General features: G+C 44.7%; 1 protein-coding gene across 1 annotated transcript in view; it reads left to right on the forward strand.

Moving 5' to 3' along the window:
* Positions 1-9,835: 9,835 nt before the first annotated feature.
* LOC133442118 (tumor necrosis factor alpha-induced protein 2-like) overlaps positions 9,836-21,118 on the forward strand; it is an 84,399-nt gene continuing 73,116 nt past the window's right edge. Inside the window, exon 1 of the mRNA XM_061720060.1 lies at positions 9,836-9,967. The gene's annotated coding sequence lies outside the window, so the exon portion shown is untranslated. The remainder of the gene's footprint in view (positions 9,968-21,118) is intronic.

Here is a 21,118-nt window from a genome sequence, read left to right on the forward strand (position 1 = left end):
GGCCTTTTTGTCCCCCTAAACGTGCCCAAAAACTCACCAAATTTTGCATGCAAGTCAGGCCTGGTGAAAAATTTGATATTTAATGGTTTGCATTAATGGGCGTGGCAAAATGGCTCAACAGCGCCCCCTAGAAAACTTTGTGCCTCAAGCCCCACAATGCGGTTTGTCGTACATGCACGAAAATCGGTACACACCTGTATCATGGCGCAACTTAAAGAAAAGTCTCTGGACGTCATGTCGAGAAACCGAACAGGAAGTCGGCCATTTTGAATTAATCGTGTAATTTTGGCGAAATGTATGCCTTCCTTCGGCAGTTAATACGGCCCGAACCGTAACGTGCACCCAGGTGTGTTATACATCAAAATGTGCGTCTCCATCCTCTAACACCACGCATTACTTTTCTCTTTCAAAAGCGTTACCGTGGCGACGCTAGACGCCAAAAAGCGCGCCCACCCTTCATCTGATTGGTTCAAACAGAAAAAACTTTGAGCCTCAAGCCCCACAATACGGTTTGACGTACATGAACGAAAATCGGTACACACCTGTATCATGTCGCAACTTAAAGAAAAGTCTCTTGGCGCCATGGCCGAATCCGAACAGGAAGTCGGCCATTTTGAACATTCTGGATTAATCGCGTAATTTTGGAGCAATATATGCCATTCCTTCGAGAATTAATACGGCCCTAACCGTATCATGAACCCAGATGTGTTATACATCAAAATATGCGTCTCCATCCTGCGACTACGCGCATTACTTTTCTCTTTCAAAAGTGTTACCGTGGCGACGCTAGACGCCAACAAGCGCACCCCCCCTTCATCTGATTGGTCCATATTTGATAGTTCCCCAAAAGGCACCAAATTTGGCATGCAAGACAGGCCTGGCGATACATTTGATATTTAATGGTTTGCATTAATGGGCGTGGCAAAATGGCTCAACAGCGCCCCCCGGAAAACTTTGTGCCTCAAGCCCCACAATACGGTTTGACGTACATGCATGAAAATCGGTACACACCTGTATCATGGCACAACTTAAAGAAAAGTCTCTTGGAGCCATGGCCGAAACCCAACAGGAAGTCGGCCATTTTGAAATCTGATTGGTCCATATTTGATAGTTCTCCAAAAGTCACCAAATTTTGCATGCAAGACAGGCTTGGCGATAAATTTGATATTTCATGGTTTGCATTAATGGGCGTGGCCTAACGGCTCAACAGCGCCCCCTAGAATACTTTTCTCTGCCATAACTTTGGAATGGTTTGACATAGGGAGTCGTGGGTGGTGTCATCAAATTCTTTATGGAGTCCTTGACCTTCATTGGCCTGAATTAGCTCCGCCCCTTCTTCTGATTGGTTGTCCCTTTTTTCTGCTATAACTTTTGAATGGTTTGACATAGGAAGTCGTGGGTGGTGTCATGGGACTCTGTAATGAGTCCTTAAGCTTCGTTGGTCTTAATTAGCCCCGCCCCTTCTTCTGATTGGTTGTCCCTTATTTCTGCTATAACTTTTGAATGGGTTGACATAAGAAGTCGTGGGCTGTGTCATTACTGATATGCTCATGGGGGGCGGTGGCCGTGAGTGCGAGGGCCCGTTCATCGCTGCTTGCAGCTTTAATTATTATTATTCTTATTATTTTTCTGACGAAAGGAGGGCCTTTTTGCCCCCCTAAACGTGCCCAAAAAGTCACCAAATTTTGCACCCAAGCCAGGCCTGGCGAAAAATTTGATATTTAATGGTTTGCATTAATGGGCGTGGCAAAATGGCTCAACAGCGCCCCCTTGAAAACTTTGTGCCTCAAGCCCCACGATACGGTTTGACGTACATGCACGAAAATCGGTACACGCCTGTATCATGACGTAACTTAAAGAAAAGTCTCTTGGCGTCATGCCCGAAACCGAACAGGATGTCGGCCATTTTGAATTAATTGTGTCATTTTGGCGAAATTTATGCCATTCCTTCGGCAGTTAATACGGCCCGAACCGTAACAAGCACCCAGGTGTGTTATACATCAAAATGTGCGTCTCCATCCTCCGACACCACACATTACTTTTCTCTCTCAAAAGCGTTACCGTGGCGACGCTAGACGCCAAAAAGCGCGCCCACCCTTCATCTGATTGGTTCAGACCGAAAAAACTTTGTGCCTCAAGCCCCATAATACGCTTTGACGTACATGAACGAAAATCGGTACACACCTGTATCATGTCGCAACTTAAAGAAAAGTCTCTTGGCGCCATGGCCGAAACCGAACAGGAAGTCGGCCATTTTGAACATTCTGAATTAATCGCGTAATTTTGGAGCAATATATGCCATTCCTTCGAGAATTAATACGGCCTGAACCGTATCGTGCACCCAGATGTGTTATACATCAAAATGTGCGTCTCCATCCTGCGACTACACGCATTACTTTTCTCTTTCAAAAGTTTTACCGTGGCGACGCTAGACGCCAACAAGCGCACCCCCCCTTCATCTGATTGGTCCATATTTGATAGTTCCCCAAAAGGCACCAAATTTGGCATGCAAGCCAGGCCTGGCGGTAAATTTGATATTTTATGGTTTACATTAATGGGCGTGGCAAAATGGCTCAACAGCGCCCCCCGGAAAACTTTGTGCCTCAAGCCCCACAATACGGTTTGACGTACATGCACGAAAATCACTACACACCTGTATCATGGCACAACTTCAAGAAAAGTCTCTTGGAGCCATGGCCGAAACCGAACAGGAAGTCGGCCATTTTGAATTAATTGTGTAATTTTGGCGCAATTTATGCCATTCCTTCGGCAATTAATACGGCCCGAACCGTAATGTGCACCCAGGTGTGTTATACATCAAAATGTGCGTCTCCATCCTGGACTACACGCATTACTTTTCTCTTTCAAAAGTGTTACCGTGGCGACGCTAGACGCCAAAAGGCGCGCCCCCCCTTCATCTGATTGGTCCATATTTGATAGTTCTCCAAAAGTAATCAAATTTTGCATGCAAGTCAGACTTGGCGATACATTTGATATTTCATGGTTTGCATTAATGGGCGTGGCCTAACGGCTCAACAGCGCCCCCTAGAATACTTTTATCTGCCATAACTTTTGAATGGTTTGACATAGGAAGTTGTGGATGGTGTCATGGGACTCAGTAATGAGTCCTTAAGCTTCGTTGGCCTTAATTAGCCCCGCCCCTTCTTCTGATTGGTTGTCCCTTTTTTCTGCTATAACTTTTTAATGGTTTGATTCCCGCTTCCTGATTCAAACGTCTGCCGGCCCCGCCCCCCGACCAATCAGTGGCGAGTAGGGTGATGACGGCCCCGCCCCCCGACTAATCAGTGGCGAGTAGGGTGATGACGGCCCCGCCCCCCGACCAATCAGTGGCGAGTAGGGTGATGACGGCCCCGCCCCACGACCAATCAGCTGTTGTAATGTGGTGACGTTAGAAATAGCCCCTTGCTCAGCCCGATTAGAACCTCGGTAGAATGGTTACAGAAAAAGTAATAATAAAATAGTAGTGTTTTACTAATATTTATACCTTACAAATATTTAAAAAATTAGGAAAAAAAAGTTCCAGACATTATATCGCTATCTTGGTCTGTGCTAATCCAGTAAGTCAAAGTGAGGTATCAGCTGAGATATAGCTCAACCAGATCATTGCGGTCTTTGGTGCTGGTGGTTGGGAGTTCGAGCCTGGCAGGATGCTGAAATTTTTGTAAGCAAATTTTGTGTTTTTTTACATCAAGTTGTGCGTCTCTTTCCTGCGACGACGCACATTACTTTTCTCTTTCAAAAGTGTTACCGTGGCGACGCTAGACGTGAAAAAGCGCTCGTCCCCTTCATCTGATTGGTCCATATTTGATAGTTCTCCAAAAGTCACCAAATTTTGCATGCAAGCCAGGCCTGGTGATACATTTGATATTTAATGGTTTGCATTAATGGGCGTGGCCTAACGGCTCAACAGCGCCCCCTAGAATACTTTTCTCTGCCATAACTTTTGAATGGTTTGACATAGGAAGTTGTGGGTGGTGTCATGGGACTCTGTAATGAGTCCTTCATTGGCCTGAATTAGCCCCGCCCCTTCCTCTGATTGGTTGTTCCTTTTTTCTGCTATAACTTTTGAATGGGTTGACATAGAGAGTCGTGGGTGGTGTCATTTCTGATATGCTTATGGGGGGCGGTGGACGTGAGTGCGAGGGCCCGTTCATCGCTGCTTGCAGCTTTAATTATAATAATAACTGTTGAATGTGTTTTATTCTGCTTCTATAATTCCTGACTGGGTTTTTAGCTACACGTGTTTACGGTTGATGAAACTTTGTCCTCGTCAGACGTGGAAGGAGTAACGTTAGGCCGAGCTGCAACGTTACAATCTCCAGCTTTAGACTTCGTTATTGTCACTAATTTATCCTTCAGGTCTAACTAGTTAAATATGAAATAAAGTTAATTTATCCTTCAGGTCTAACTAGCGTTAAATATGAAATAGACAAGTCAATTTAGCAATGAATTTTCTTTTCTTAACCAGCTAGCTAGCTGTTTTTTTGCTCTAAAGTTGACATTAGTCACATGACTCAGGTCAGGGGAATCATTTATGTAGAGTTATATTGTATATGTTTTCTCAATCATATATATAGCCTATATATATATATATATATATATATATATATATATATATATATATATATATATATATATATATATATATATATATATATATATATATATATATATATATATATATATATATATATATATATATATATATATATATAAATATATATATATATATATATATATATATATATATTTTTTTTTTTTTTTTTTTATTTTTTATTTTTTTTATTTCAACTCTCACAAATTATTTTGGTTAAAATGGCCTTTATTTCTTGTTAAGTTGTTGGACCCCCTGCAGGACCTCCGCGCCCCCCCTAGGCACCGCGGACCCCCGGTTGAAGAGCCCTGGTCTAGGACCATCAGAGACGTACGAGGGGAGACTCACGGGGATCCACCGATCGTCCCTGGGTTCCCTGTTGGGCCTTCGTGAATGTTGTAGATGTTTGCAAACAATTCCTAACAGAAGCGTCCTCACTATGGGCTCAAATTAAAGCCATAAATATTTAGTATCTGTAAATAAACTTTGTACTTGTAGAGATATTTTGTGCATGTGCAAAAAATATTTGTACTTGTAGAAATATTTTGTGCATGTAGAACATTTTTGTAGCTGTGGAATTAATTCGTCTGTGTGCAACATTGGGGGGATATATATTGTTTTTCGGCACTACCTTGTTCTCTATAGCTGATATAACATGAATTACTCCTATGTGGGATCAAGTTCTTAACACAAAAAAAACAAAAAAAAAACGAAAATAAACCCGAAACACACCAGAAAAAACCCCGGAAAATAAACTCGAAAAACCTGAAAAAACCCCGAAAATAAACCCGAAAAAACCCGAAAATAAACCTGAAACACAACCGAAAAAAAAAACAGAAAAAAACCCGAAACACCCGAAAAAAAACCCGAAAATAAACCCGAAAAAACCCAAATTAATTCCACAGCTACAAAAATGTTCTACACATGCACAAAATATTTCTACAAGTACCAATTTTTTTTGCAAATGCACAAAATATTTCTACAAGTACAAATATTTTTTGCACATGCACAAATTTTCTACAAGAACAAAGTTTATTTACAGATACAAAATATTTATGGCTTTAATTTGAGCCCACACCTCACGCTCATGTTTGAGAGGTTTCTGGAGGTCGTGAGGTCGTGAGGTCTGAGGTCACAGATCGTACCGGGTCTCGGTGGATCCAGAACCTCAGGACGACTAGAACAGACATGGGAAACTACGGCCCCCGGGCACATACGGGGTAGGGTTAGGCTTTTTAATCCGGCCCGCCGGACTCGTCCAAATTATAAATTATAATAAAAACCTTGTTCATTTTCCACTTTTCCCTGCAATGCCCACGTTTCCCCACTAGATGGCGCATGTGCACCCAAACACATTGACCGTTGTTGGAGCGGCTCGTGTTTCATTTAGTTTCATGTCGCCATTCGAGCCCCTTCTGTAAAAAATCGAGCAAGGTCAGGATAATCCAGCCATGATTTTGTGGAGTTTAACACAATTACACAATTGAGCTTGAGTATTTCGTTGAGTAATAATATGTTTTGAATGTTGAAAGTGATTCCATTCATTTTTTAATAAATGTTGATTTCTTTAACTTTGTACCTTCAATTGAAACGTATTAAAAACAGAAGTAATCTCCAGGTTGGATAAATCACAATGTAGGCTATGCTATTTTAATCTATTTACATTTTCTTCCTTCCAGTTTTGTGAAAAATAGTGTGTAAACGCCATATCTTGCATATTCCTTGAGACAAACTTATCAACTAATAAGGGCTATTTTGCATATTTGAAAGACAATCCTCAGTGCAAATCTGTTAATAAATCAGATTGTACATTTATTCAACTATAACCTCTGCAGAGTTCAGTCAGGTGGTGCCTTACCTGGTTGCTAGGCAACATCCCGACCAAGGAGGCCGGTCCCTACGGAGAAACAACATACGTCATGTGACCTGTATGTGCATGTGAGGACGGAGTTTCCATCGCTGTTTCGTGAACTATTCCCTTGAAACTGCCTGGAAATCCAGCTCCTGCCAGTTTTTACATTTCACCCTAGGAGGAACTCTCGCACCACAGCTCCAGGGGAGAGCTACATCTTTCAGTGCCATGTCCCGTTATCGTACTCGTACTCGTACCCCATCCCGTTATCGTAGGAAAGCCAATGGACTGCAGAATTTGTTGGGTGGAATGTTTCTAATGGACATCCCTCAGTGCTGATCCGCATGAGATCCTCTGTGGTGGAGACATGAAGACCCGCCGGACAGAATTTTTAATTCTGTTCTGGGTCTAGTGTATTTTGAAGGATCAAATACTCAGCATCCCATATTATCCATTTTACATAGTGCAAGAAATGATGCATATTTTGAAAATCGACTGTGCGCGTGCGCAGAAGCAAAAAGTAGCATTTCTCAGCAGGGAGCAAAAATTGGCAGAACACCGGCCGTTCAAAGTGTAGCCTGATTTATGGTCCGCGTTAAATCGACGTAGAGTCTACGCCGTAGGGTACGCGGCGAAGTGCACCGTACGTGCGCGTCGCCGCGTACCCTACGGCGTAGACTCTGCGTTGGTGTAACGTGGAACCATAAATCAGCCTTAAGGCTGCAGCGGCGTGGGAGAGATGGATGACCGAGGGAGAACACAGTTTCACCAACAGTGGAAAGCAGCGCCGGGCAAGTTATGCCACAGTTTGCAGATGTATTGTTGACGCGTGGGCTAACGTGTCTGCTGGGACTATTTTGCAAGCTTTTGCAAAAGCCGGCAAGTCCGATGCGCCGCACGGCACGGAACGTGACTCTGACAGCGAGGAATTTCGGACTGGCACAGTTGATTTAGCGGAGCTCTTTAATGCAGAAACAGAGGATGAGGACTTTGATGGGTTTGATTAATGTAAAAACTGAAATAAAGTACAATCAAACAAAGTTTTGCTCCTGCTCTATTTTCAAATACGCACACTTGTGTGCTGTGTGTGTGTTCTGCGGCGCGCGCGCGTGTGTGTGTGTGTGTGTGTGTGTGTGTGTGTGTGTTCTGCGGCGCGCGCGCGTGTGTGTGTGTGCTGTGTGTGTGTGTGTGTGTGTGTGTGTGTGTGTCTGTAGACGGCGCCTTTAGGTTCGGTCGCGAAAATACCGTATTTATATATGAAATGTCAGAATAGGTAATTTTTTGACGACACCCCGGTGGAGAAAGGCTGATGTCGGTCAAGAGACATTCATATTGATTTTCACACTTTTTTTAACATGACCCCAGCGCAACTCACTCGCACAAATGCGAGTGGATACATATTTCTCTTCGCACCGGATGATTTTTATTCCCAAATGAGATGAAAACTGTCGCACTGTACAGCCCTGCCGTTATCGTACTCATACCTCGTCCCGTTATCGTACTCGTACCTCATCCCGTTATCGTACCTCATCCCGTTATCGTACTCGTACCTCATCCCGTTATCGTACTCGTACCTCATCCCGTTATCGTACTCGTACCTCATCCCGTTATCGTACTCGTACCTCATCCCGTTATCGTACTCGTACCTCATCTCGTTATCGTATCGTACCTCATCTCGTTATCGTACTCGTACCTCATCCCGTTATCGTACTCGTACCTCATCCCGTTATCGTACTCGTACCTCATCCCGTTATCGTACTCGTACCTCATCTCGTTATCGTACTCGTACCTCGTCCCGTTATCGTACTTGTACCTCATCCCGTTATCGTACTCGTACCTCATCCCGTTATCGTACTCGTACCTCATCTCGTTATCGTACTCGTTCCTCATCTCGTTATCGTACTCGTACCTCGTCCCGTTATCGTACCTCATCCCGTTATCGTACCTCATCCCGTTATCGTACTCGTACCTCATCCCGTTATCGTACTCGTACCTCATCTCGTTATCGTACCTCATCTCGTTATCGTACCTCATCCCGTTATCGTACTCGTACCTCATCCCGTTATCGTACTCGTACCTCATCCCGTTATCGTACTCGTACCTCATCCCGTTATCGTACTGGTACCTCATCCCGTTATCGTACTCGTACCTCATCCCGTTATCGTACTCGTACCTCATCTCGTTATCGTACTCGTACCTCATCCCGTTATCGTACTGGTACCTCATCCCGTTATCGTACTCGTACCTCATCCCGTTATCGTACTCGTACCTCATCCCGTTATCGTACTCGTACCTCATCTCGTTATCGTACCTCATCCCGTTATCGTACTCGTACCTCATCCCGTTATCGTACTCGTACCTCGTCCCGTTATCGTACTCGTACCTCATCCCGTTATCGTACTCGTACCTCATCTCGTTATCGTACCTCATCCCGTTATCGTACTCGTACCTCATCCCGTTATCGTACTCGTACCTCATCCCGTTATCGTACTCGTACCTCATCCCGTTATCGTATCGTACCTCATCTCGTTATCGTACCTCATCCCGTTATCGTACTCGTACCTCATCTCGTTATCGTACCTCATCCCGTTATCGTACTCGTACCTCATCCCGTTATCGTATCGTACCTCATCCCGTTATCGTACTTGTACCTCATCCCGTTATCGTACTCGTACCTCATCCCGTTATCGTACTCGTACCTCATCCCGTTATCGTACTCGTACCTCATCTCGTACTCGTACCTCATCCCGTTATCGTACTCGTACCTCATCCCGTTATCGTACTCGTACCTCATCCCGTTATCGTACCTCATCCCGTTATCGTACTCGTACCTCGTCCCATTATCGTTCTCTCTGCACTGTCTTGTTTTATCTCTTACTTCTTCCGTCTACTGACTTCAAGATCTCTTTCTTAAGGTACCTGGACTTTATTCTTTAATTTTTAAGTTGATTAAAGTATTTTCTAAATGCCTGATTGTACATGTATCACCTCGTACTTGTACTTGTACTGTATGACGGTGATCCGTAGTCTTTAAGTGTCTGTGCTGCTGGGGGTCGTCGGGGACGACGGAGGGGCTGGAGAGGAAAAGATGACCATTTCCTGCTGCAGCTCCAAAATAAAACAAACAGGAAACAAGCAGCCGAGCATTCAGAGAGCTGAGCCGGGAGGGAGAGGAACGTGGAGAACGTGGCCCGCCGAAGGAACCCGGAGGAACCTGGAGGAGCCTGGAGGAGCCTGGAGGAGCCTGGAGGAACCTGGTGGAATCTGGTCCGGCAGAACCCGGTAACCCGGACTAAAGGAGTTCACCTGAGGACATGAGGCCTCGGTGAGTCCCAGCAGAACCTCGTAAACCTGCAGCAGGACCAGGAACCTCGTAAACCTGCAGCAGGACCAGGAACCTCGTAAACCTGCAGCAGGACCAGGAACAAAACCAGAGATGCCTCAGACCTGACGGGTCGTTCCGGATCGTTCTTCATTCTTGGAAAGACCAAAGATCAGAGGTGAGAAAACCGCGGCTTCAACCTTCTTGTTCACGTGTTTGTGTTTCTGAAGAGTCTGAGGACCAAAGTGGTCCCAGATCTGGTACGATAACGGGATGAGGTACGAGGATGATAATGAGATGAGGTACGATACGATAACGGGATGAGGTACGAGGATGATAATGAGATGAGGTACGATACGATAACGGGATGAGGTACGAGGATGATAATGAGATGAGGTACGAGTACGATAACGGGATGAGGTAGGAGTACGACCAGTGTCCGACTCAGAATCAGGTTTTTGTTTATAGACAGCAGTGGATCAGAACCGGGGGAAACTGGTTCTACTCCGGTCCAAAACTCTGCTAGATGTTGGTGTTTTGGTTTTACCTGCTGGTGGTGATTGTTGGTGTTTTGGTTTTACCTGCTGGTGATGATTGTTGGTGTTTTGGTTTTACCTGCTGGTGGTGATTGTTGGTGTTTTGGTTGTACCTGCTGGTGGTGATTGTTGGTGTTTTGGTTTTACCTGCTGGTGGTGATTGTTGGTGTTTTGGTTTTACCTGCTGGTGGTGATTGTTGGTGTTTTGGTTTTACCAGCTGGTGGTGATTGTTGGTGTTTTGGTTTTACCAGCTGGTGGTGATTGTTGGTGTTTTGGTTTTACCAGCTGGTGGTGATTGTTGGTGTTTTGGTTTTACCTGCTGGTGGTGATTGTTGGTGTTTTGGTTTTACCTGCTGGTGGTGATTGTTGGTGTTTTGGTTTTACCTGCTGGTGGTGATTGTTGGTGTTCTGGTTTTACCTGCTGGTGGTGATTGTTGGTGTTCTGGTTTTACCTGCTGGTGGTGATTGTTGGTGTTTTGGTTTTACCTGCTGGTGGTGATTGTGTTTTGGTTTTACCTGCTGGTGGTGATTGTTGGTGTTCTGGTTTTACCTGCTGGTGGTGATTGTTGGTGTTTTGGTTTTACCTGCTGGTGGTGATTGTTGGTGTTTTGGTTTTACCAGCTGGTGGTGATTGTTGGTGTTTTGGTTTTACCTGCTGGTGGTGATTGTTGGTGTTCTGGTTTTACCTGCTGGTGGTGATTGTGTTTTGGTTTTACCTGCTGGTGGTGATTGTTGGTGTTTTGGTTTTACCTGCTGGTGATGATTGTTGGTGTTTTGGTTTTACCTGCTGGTGATGATTGTTGGTGTTTTGGTTTTACCTGCTGGTGGTGATTGTTGGTGTTTTGGTTGTACCTGCTGGTGGTGATTGTTGGTGTTTTGGTTTTACCTGCTGGTGGTGATTGTTGGTGTTTTGGTTTTACCTGCTGGTGGTGATTGTTGGTGTTTTGGTTTTACCAGCTGGTGGTGATTGTTGGTGTTTTGGTTTTACCTGCTGGTGGTGATTGTTGGTGTTTTGGTTTTACCTGCTGGTGGTGATTGTTGGTGTTTTGGTTTTACCTGCTGGTGGTGATTGTTGGTGTTTTGGTTTTACCTGCTGGTGGTGATTGTTGGTGTTTTGGTTTTACCTGCTGGTGGTGATTGTTGGTGTTTTGGTTTTACCTGCTGGTGGTGATTGTTGGTGTTCTGGTTTTACCTGCTGGTGGTGATTGTTGGTGTTCTGGTTTTACCTGCTGGTGTTGATTGTTGGTGTTTTGGTTTTACCTGCTGGTGGTGATTGTGTTTTGGTTTTACCTGCTGGTGGTGATTGTTGGTGTTCTGGTTTTACCTGCTGGTGGTGATTGTTGGTGTTCTGGTTTTACCTGCTGGTGTTGATTGTTGGTGTTTTGGTTTTACCTGCTGGTGGTGATTGTGTTTTGGTTTTACCTGCTGGTGGTGATTGTTGGTGTTCTGGTTTTACCTGCTGGTGGTGATTGTTGGTGTTTTGGTTTTACCTGCTGGTGGTGATTGTTGGTGTTTTGGTTTTACCAGCTGGTGGTGATTGTTGGTGTTTTGGTTTTACCTGCTGGTGGTGATTGTTGGTGTTCTGGTTTTACCTGCTGGTGGTGATTGTGTTTTGGTTTTACCTGCTGGTGGTGATTGTTGGTGTTTTGGTTTTACCTGCTGGTGGTGATTGTTGGTGTTTTGGTTTTACCTGCTGGTGGTGATTGTTGGTGTTTTGGTTTTACCTGCTGGTGGTGATTGTTGGTGTTTTGGTTTTACCTGCTGGTGGTGATTGTTGGTGTTTTGGTTTTACCTGCTGGTGGTGATTGTTGGTGTTTTGGTTTTACCTGCTGGTGGTGATTGTTGGTGTTCTGGTTTTACCTGCTGGTGGTGATTGTTGGTGTTTTGGTTTTACCTGCTGGTGGTGATTGTTGGTGTTTTGGTTTTACCTGCTGGTGGTGATTGTGTTTTGGTTTTACCTGCTGGTGGTGATTGTTGGTGTTTTGGTTTTACCTGCTGGTGGTGATTGTTGGTGTTTTGGTTTTACCTGCTGGTGGTGATCGTTGGTGTTCTGGTTTTACCTGCTGGTGGTGATTGTTGGTGTTTTGGTTTTACCTGCTGGTGGTGATTGTTGGTGTTCTGGTTTTACCTGCTGGTGGTGATTGTTGGTGTTTTGGTGTTGATTGTTGGTGTTTTGGTGTTGATTGTTGGTGTTCTGGTTTTACCTGCTGATGATGATTGTTGGTGTTTTCGTTTTACCTGCTGGTGGTGATTGTTGGACCTGGGAACGGTCAGGAAACTGGAAACTCTGGTCGTCATAGCAACAAGCTCTCATGAAACACCCGTTGGTGTTTACGACGAGAACCCGGGTCTGTTTCATTTGTGAATCTTGGTTCCTCAAGAGAGGGACTCAATGGATGGATGATGGATGGATGGATGGATGGATGGATGGATGGATGGATGGATGGATGGATGGAGGGATTCAATTCAGTTCAATTCAATTTTATTTATATAGCGTCTAATACAACAGATGTCTCCAGACGCTTTCCAGAGACCCAGAACATGAACATAACCGGGAACACAGGCCAGCACGCAGCTCCCGAGGCTCCGGCCTGCAAACATGCACAAAAGAGAAAAAAGGGGGGCCAGCACAAGAAACTACAGGAACGATGGACAAAAATGATAGCTATGAGATATATACAATAAATAAAAATGGAAATGGAGAAGAGAGGAAGGGAAGAGGAGAGGAGAAGAAGGGTGAGAGGCACCGCCCAGCGGATCATGTCGGTGCCCCCTGCAGCATAGGCCTATAGCAGCATATCTACCGCAAAGCTATATTTGAGACTAACTATTATAGTCTTGTTCTATAGCTGCAACTATGACTACTGACTCTAACACACTAGAGTTTACACTACCTAGAGATTTACCAACACCAGCTAGAGGTTTACTAAACACTAACTATAGGCTTTACTAAACAGAAATGTTTTAAGTTTAGTTTTAAAGGTGGAGGTGGTGTCAGCCTCCTTAACCCAGATTGGAAGTTGGTTCCATAGTAATGGTGCCTGATAGCAGAACGCCCGCCCTCCAAATCTACATTTAGATACTCTAGGAACTACGAGTAAACCTGCACTCTGAGAGCGGAGAGCTCTGCCAGGAACATAAGGCACTATCAGGTCTTGTAAATAATGCAGAGCTAAGCCGTTTTGGGCTTTATATGCAAGTAATAAAATTTTAAATTGGATTCTGAATTTTACGGGTAACCAATGGAGCGACGCTAACACTGGAGAGACGTGGTCTCTCCTGCTGATTCCTGTCAGCACTCGTGCTGCTGCATTCTGGATCAGCTGGAGCCTATTCAGCAAATTACTTGGACATCCTGCTAACAACACATTACAGTAATCCAGTCTAGAAGATACAAACGCATTAACTAGTTTTTCTGCATCACTCTGCGAGAGGATTTTCCTAATTTTTGCAATATTACGGAGATGGAAAAAGGCTATTTTACAAACCTGATTAACATATGGTTTAAACGACAAATCCTGATCGAAAACAACACCAAGGTTTCTCACAGTTGCACTGGAAGCCATCGCAACACCATCTAGTCCCTTCCTAAGATGCTCTGGACCAAGAATGATAACCTCTGTTTTATCTGAATTTAGAAGCAAGAAATGTCTGGACATCCAGTCCTTGATGTCCCTAAGACATGCCTGAAGTTTAACTAACGGTTCTGTTTCATCCGGCTTCATAGACAAGTAGAGCTGCGTATCATCAGCATAACAATGAAAGTGTATGCCGTGATTCTGGATTATACTTCCCAATGGCTGCATGTATAAACTGAACAAGATTGGCCCTAGCACTGAACCCTGCGGAACACCATAGCAGACGCTTGACTGTTCTGAAGAAACCTCATGTACATGAACAAACTGGAACCTGTCACGGACGGACGGACGGACGGACGGAAAAAACAAGAAAGAAGACAAATGTAAATATGACAGAAAAATCAAGTAAAAAACAAACAGAAGATGGATCTCGGAAAAAAAACTAACAGAGAAAGTAAATAATCAAAAATAATCTCTAAAAGAGTGAAAACAAAAGGAAACCAAAGACCAATCATTACATTTTTTGGTATACAAATATTATTATTACAACAACAATTATTCTTATTATTGTAATCGTTTCATATAGTATGGAGCATTATATATATATATACATATATATATATATATATATATATATATATATATATATATATATATATATATATATATATATATATATATATATATATATATATATTATGCTATATTATATGTATGTATATATATACATATATGTATATGTATAGTTTTGTATCACACATGATTGCCTGATTAATCGTTTTAAAAATAATCGTTGGCCCCCACACACATGAGGGTACGGGGAGTGGGGGGTCAAGGCCGGGGGATTGTTTCTTTTCTCTTTTTAATGTAAAGCACTTTGTGTTGCATTTTATCTGCATGAAAGGTGCTATATAAATAAGTAAAGCGTCTTAAATGCCCCACTAAAACCCGCAGCGTGCTCCAGTTCCGGCGTCTGGATTCCTCCCCGTCGGCCCGGCCTCCGTTTGGACGCCACCGTCCGGTTCTGTTGACGGAAAAGTACATTTCAAAAGGAAAGAACAAACCCCTCCCGGAGAAAAGCAGCCGGATCTGACAGCTTGGTTTCTCTCCCAGAGTCCGGCGGGAACGTTCGTATCGCTGGACAGAATCTCCTCAGAACAGAGACCAACAAACACGTTTCTCATTTCCTGTTTTCCTCCGAGCCGCGTTGTCACATTTCCTGTTTTCCTCCCGAGCTGCCTTGTCACATTTCCTGGGGAGAGTCATTCATCGCACATGAATGAATATTCCTTTTGACCGCTCCGTGAAACAAATGGAGACGCCTGAAAACGCCAGAAGACCCTCCTCTCTGCAGGATTCTGATGGAAACCAGGGAAACAGCAGCTGCTTCCACGGCAACCGCGGCCAAAGTTCCTGATCTCCCTCTTCTTCTCTTTCTTGGATGTTTCGCAAAACTCAAAATCGAGCCAGAAAAATAAATCCAGCGCCGGACGAGCCCTCCGGCTTTCTGATGACTCAGCGTTTGACTCGTCTCCAGAGCTCTGGATGGAGCCGGCTGGAACTGGTTGTGGGGAACCCAGGACTCGGGGTCACGCGGGGTCATCTGTCACTAACCATTAACCAGCCAAGATTCTTATGCATGTTAATAACGCTTGTCATCCAGTTACAACTAAGAATTAAGGCTGCAAGCAGCGATGAACGGGCCCTCACGCATGCAATTTTCACCCATAAAGATCAAGGACTCAATACTGAGTCCGATGACTCCACCCATGACTCTTTATGTCAAACCATTCAAAAAATATGGTGGAAAATAGGAACTATCAAATATCGACCAATCAGAAGAAGGGTGGGCGCGCTTTTGGGCGTCTAGCGTCACCACGGTAACGCTTTTGACTGAGAAAAGTAATGTGCGTTGTCGCAGGATGGAGACGCACATTTTGATGTATAACACACCTGGGTGCACGTTATGGTTCGGGCCGTATTAATGGCCGAAGAAGTGGCATAAATTGCGCCAAAATTACACGATTAATTCAAAATGTCCGACTTCCTGTTTGGTTTCCGCCAAGAGACTTTTCTTTAAGTTGTGACATGATACAGGTGTGTACCGATTTTCGTGCATGTACGTTAAACCGTATTGTGGGGCTTGAGACACAAAGTTTTCTAGGGGGCGCTGTTGAGCCGTTAGGCCACGCCCATTAATGCAAACCATTAAATATCACATTTTTCACCAGGCCTGGCTTGCGTATACATTTGGTGACTTTTGGGGCACGTTTAGGGGGAAAAAAGGCCTTCCTTTCGTCAGAAGAAAAACAAAAAAATCCACGAGAACTCCTGCAGATACAATAGTGAGGTCATTCCAGTCCCAAGATTGTTGTGAGTTTGCATGTCTGAAGAGGTGAGTTTTAAGGCGGGATTTGAAGGTGATGATATCGGCGGATGAGTGAACGCTGGCGCGACTGGCTGCCGCTGCTCACCTGCACTTCTAAATTTATTTGTCTTTTCGCTGTCTCACGACCCACATCTGACTGTGCATCTGTGGTCACTCGGGTAAAAGTCCTCTACTTACTCGTAACGACTAAACGGCTCGATTGTCACTCCTACGTGGCTGTGTTTGCAACGCTTGCTCACCTGCTCTGCTCCGGCGGCCACCGAGCCCCATCAGGACCTGCTCACCTCGCGTTGCCCAAGACGAGTCCCCACCAACAATGTGGTCTGACGGGATCTACATCTGGTCCGTGCTTGCCTGGATTCTAATGTTGCTCGCTCGCCAGCCCGTGACTGGACTGCTCCAGTACTCAGCGGTGGAGCTCCTGAGACTGCGCTTCCATCTGCGCGAGCCTCCGCCGACTGGACTGCACCTCCACCCGGACATCACCTTCCTGCCCAAGCGGAGATACATCCACCGGGGGTCCCGCCGGTGCTTCCGAGAGGATTCCTCGAACTCAATTAAGTCCATTTGGTCCAACTCCCGTCGCTCCCCACTCTACACCGGCCGATCTGCCAACCACAGCGTCCTAGCCAGCCTAGCCCGGTCGGCTAATTCAGCTGTCAAGCGCGGCACCGCCGCTGTCAACTTCGGTCTTCTAAACATCCGCTCACTCACCAACAAGGGGCATCTCATCCAGGATCTCCTCAGCGACCGTAAGTTTGATTTAATTTGTCTAACTGAGACATGGCAACAGCCCAATGACTTTTCCCATCTCAACGACGCAACTCCTCCGGGGTTTGTTTACATCTGTCAACCCCGCTGTACCGGGCGGGGAGGAGGTCTCGCGATAATTTACCGCGAGACCTTGAAAGTCTCGCCGCTGTCTGTCCCTGCCTTCAGCTCCTTTGAATCCACAGTATGTCAACTGTCTGGACCCACTCCCACAACCATTGCAACCCTTTACCGCCCCCCGAAACCAAATGGCGAGTTCTTAAATGACTTTGCTGCTTTTCTCACACACCTTTCCACTCTCTCACCAAACACAATATTGCTGGGAGATTTTAACATACACATGGACAATATAAACCATCCTCTCACAAAAGACTTTACATCCTGTCTTGAGAGCTCTGGATTTCAGCAGCACACCCACTTCTCCACACACTCCAAAGGACACATTTTGGATTTAATTTGCTGCTCTGGTGTCACCCCTTCTGACTGTGCTGCAGCTGAACTCCCCATCACCGACCACTTCCTCCTCTCATTCAACATCGATCTCACTCTGTCCACCACTAAGTCCCCACGTCTCATCTCCTTCCGAAATATTAAGGACATAAATCTGGATTCTTTCTCCTCTAGTGTCGACAACTTCTTGGACTTTGCAGATTTAACCACCCCTGAACAGCTGGTTTCATATTACAATACAGGACTCCATGATATTCTCGACTCTCTCGCTCCACTAAAAACCAGATCTGTTTCTTTCACCCTTTCTGCTCCCTGGTTTACGCCTGACCTTCGGCTCATGAAAGCCAAAGGCAGACAGCTCGAACGGCTTCGCAATAAAACTGGTCTGTCTGTCCACAAAGAAATGTACAAAGATCACCTTATACATTACCGGGACTGTATTACCAAATCCAAATCAAACTACTACTCCAGCATAATCTGTTCAAACGCAGGCAACACCAAGTCACTGTTTTCAATATTCAACAATATCACCCGTTCCCCAGTCTCTATACCACCCCATCTCTACTCAACTGCCTTCTGTAACTCTCTACTGTCTTTCTTCAACACCAAAATCCTGCAAATCCACCAGGACCTTGGTTCTACCTCCCTCAGCGTCACTTCCGATCTCCACCCGCCCACCCACCCCTTCTCCTCCTTTGAGCTCCCCACCTTCTCAGAGATCTCTGACCTCATACACAGGTCCAAGCCCACCACATGTCAACTGGACCCCCTCCCGACAGTCCTGGTTAAATCCTGCCTCCCTTCTCTGGTCCCCCTCATTTCTGCCATCATCCACTCCTCTCTCACCACTGGAACAGTTCCTTCATCATTCAAAATTGCTGCAATAACCCCAATCCTGAAAAAACCTGGTGCAGACCCTACCAACTTCAATAATTTCCGTCCTATCTCAAACCTGCCCTTCATTTCCAAGATCCTCGAGAAAATAGTCGCTGCACAACTCCAGCACCATTTATCACTTAACAATCTGTATGAACAATTCCAGTCTGGCTTCCGCCCCCTCCATAGCACCGAAACTGCACTTGTAAAAATAACTAACGACCTCCTCATGGCAGCTGATTCTGGTTTACTCACTATCCTCATCCTCCTTGACCTGAGTGCGGCCTTCGACACCATCAGCCACCCCACCCTCCTCAATAGACTTCGCGCCATCGGCATCACCCACACTCCTCTAAACTGGTTCACTTCCTACCTCACAAGCCGCACTCAGTTCATTCAACTTAAATCTTTCACATCCCAGCCTTCCCCTGTCACTTCAGGTGTGCCCCAGGGCTCTGTCCTGGGGCCCCTCCTTTTCATCATCTATCTTCTCCCCCTCGGCAACATCTTCCGTAAGTACAACATCAGCTTTCACTGCTACGCGGATGACACCCAGCTCTACCTCTCCAGTAAGCCCACCTCCACCCTCCCACCTTCGTCCCTCGCTGACTGCCTAACCGATATCAAATCCTGGTTCTCTTCCAACTTCCTCAAACTAAACAGTGACAAAACCGAGGTCCTCCTCATTGGTTCTAAATCAACACTATCCAAAACCGACAGTTTCCCTATACTCATTGACAACTCCACTGTTTCCCCCTCCCCACAGGTAAAGAGTCTGGGTGTCATCCTCGACAGTACCCTATCTTTTCATTCTCATATCAACAACATTACCCGGTCCGCTTATTTCCACCTGCGCAATATCAACCGCCTCCGCCCCTCCCTCACCCCCCACACCACTTCTATTCTCGTGCATAGCCTCGTCACTTCTCGCCTTGATTACTGTAACTCTCTCCTCTCCGGTGTCATTCACAAATTCCTCCACAAACTCCAGTTAGTTCAGAATTCAGCTGCCCGCATCATCTCAAGGACCCCATCCATCAACCACATCACCCCTGTCCTACAACAGCTCCACTGGCTTCCAATAAAACACAGAATCGACTTCAAAATCCTTCTCCTAACGTTTAAGTCAATCCACAACCTTGCCCCTCCCTACCTGTCGGACCTCCTCCACGTCGCCACGCCCTCACGCACCCTCAGATCCTCCTCCTCCATCCACCTGACTGTTCCACCTGCCCGTCTTGCCACCATGGGGAGCAGAGCATTCAGCCGCTCTGCTCCCCGTCTCTGGAACAGCCTACCACCGGATCTCAGGAACACCACCTCACTCCCTCACTTCAAATCCAAACTGAAAACCCACCTGTTCAGAACTGCCTTCTCCCTCTGACCCCACTTGCACTGTGTCGTTGTGTCGTTGTTGTGGTTTTTATTCTGAGTATTTGTTTACCCCCTAGCTTTTATTATTGTGTTACACTGTTTTTAACTATTGTACGGCGACCTTGAGTGCTCAGAAAGGCGCCTTCAAATAAAATGTATTATTATTATTATTATTATTATTATGATAGAGTGAGAGTTGATGGACAGGTAGAGCTGGGCGTCGTCAGCATAGCAATGAAAATGGATGATAGATTTACGGAAAACCCTGGGGAGGAAGGAGGAAGATGATGAAAAGGAGGGGTCCGAGCGCTGACCCCTGGGGGACACCAGAGGAGAAGGGGGCGGGTTGTGATGTGAATGTTTTCAGTTGAACCTGCTGATCTAACCGGCTAATTAATGCAGGAAACCCGTTAACTCACGGAGGTCGACGCCCTTTTGTTGCTTTGAACCTGGATTTGGTCTCTGGATTTGGGAGAATTCCCCGCGATCGCCTTCATGAAGTTCCTGCTTACACGATGACCGGTTCATGGTCTTAAAATGATCAATAATCTGAAACAAAACGACACCCAAAGCGGTTTAGAAACGGTTCCCATTTCTGAAGAAGGAGCGATTTTAGGAAGGAGGAAGATGATGAAAAGGAGGGCTCCGAGCACTGATCCCTGGGGGACACCAGGAGTTTTTATGTGGCCCCTGGTCATATTTCATACCTAGTTATTCATGTTTTTTATTAATGTTTAATATATATTAAATCGTTTTATATATTGTTGCATTTAATGTCACTTCCGGGCGGAAGTAAGAAAAACTAACATGGTTTACATATCGCATTTAGTTAATTAATAAAAGTTTAAGATGCTTGGTAGTTTTTCAGTTGGTTAATGATTCATTGGACAGTGTTTGTACATGTTCATCTCTGCCTAACCCTTTTTATTCCTCTTTTTTATCTTTTTTCTCTATTTTATTTCTTTTTTTTTCCTCTTTTTTCCTCTTTTTTTCTTTCTTAATATTTTATCTTTTTTTCATCTTTTTTCCATCTTTTTGTCATCTTTCTTTTCATCTTTTTTCCTCTTTTTTTCTCTTTTTTCCTCTTTTTTTTCTTTTTTTCATCTTCTTTTTCTCTTTTTTAACATTTTCTTCCTTTTTTTTTCTTTTTTAATATTTTTTTTCTCTTTTTTCTTCTTTTTTAATATTTTATTCTCTTTTTTCCTCTTTTTTTCTCTTTTTTCCTCTTTTTTTTCTTTTTTTCATCTTCTTTTTCTCTTTTTTAACATTTTCTTCCTTTTTTTTTCTTTTTTAATATTTTTTTTCTCTTTTTTCTTCTTTTTTAATATTTTATTCTCTTTTTTCCTCTTTTTTT

Source organism: Cololabis saira, chromosome 4 (genome assembly GCF_033807715.1).
Source record: "Cololabis saira isolate AMF1-May2022 chromosome 4, fColSai1.1, whole genome shotgun sequence".
In the NCBI taxonomy this organism is placed as follows: Eukaryota; Metazoa; Chordata; class Actinopteri; order Beloniformes; family Belonidae; genus Cololabis; species Cololabis saira.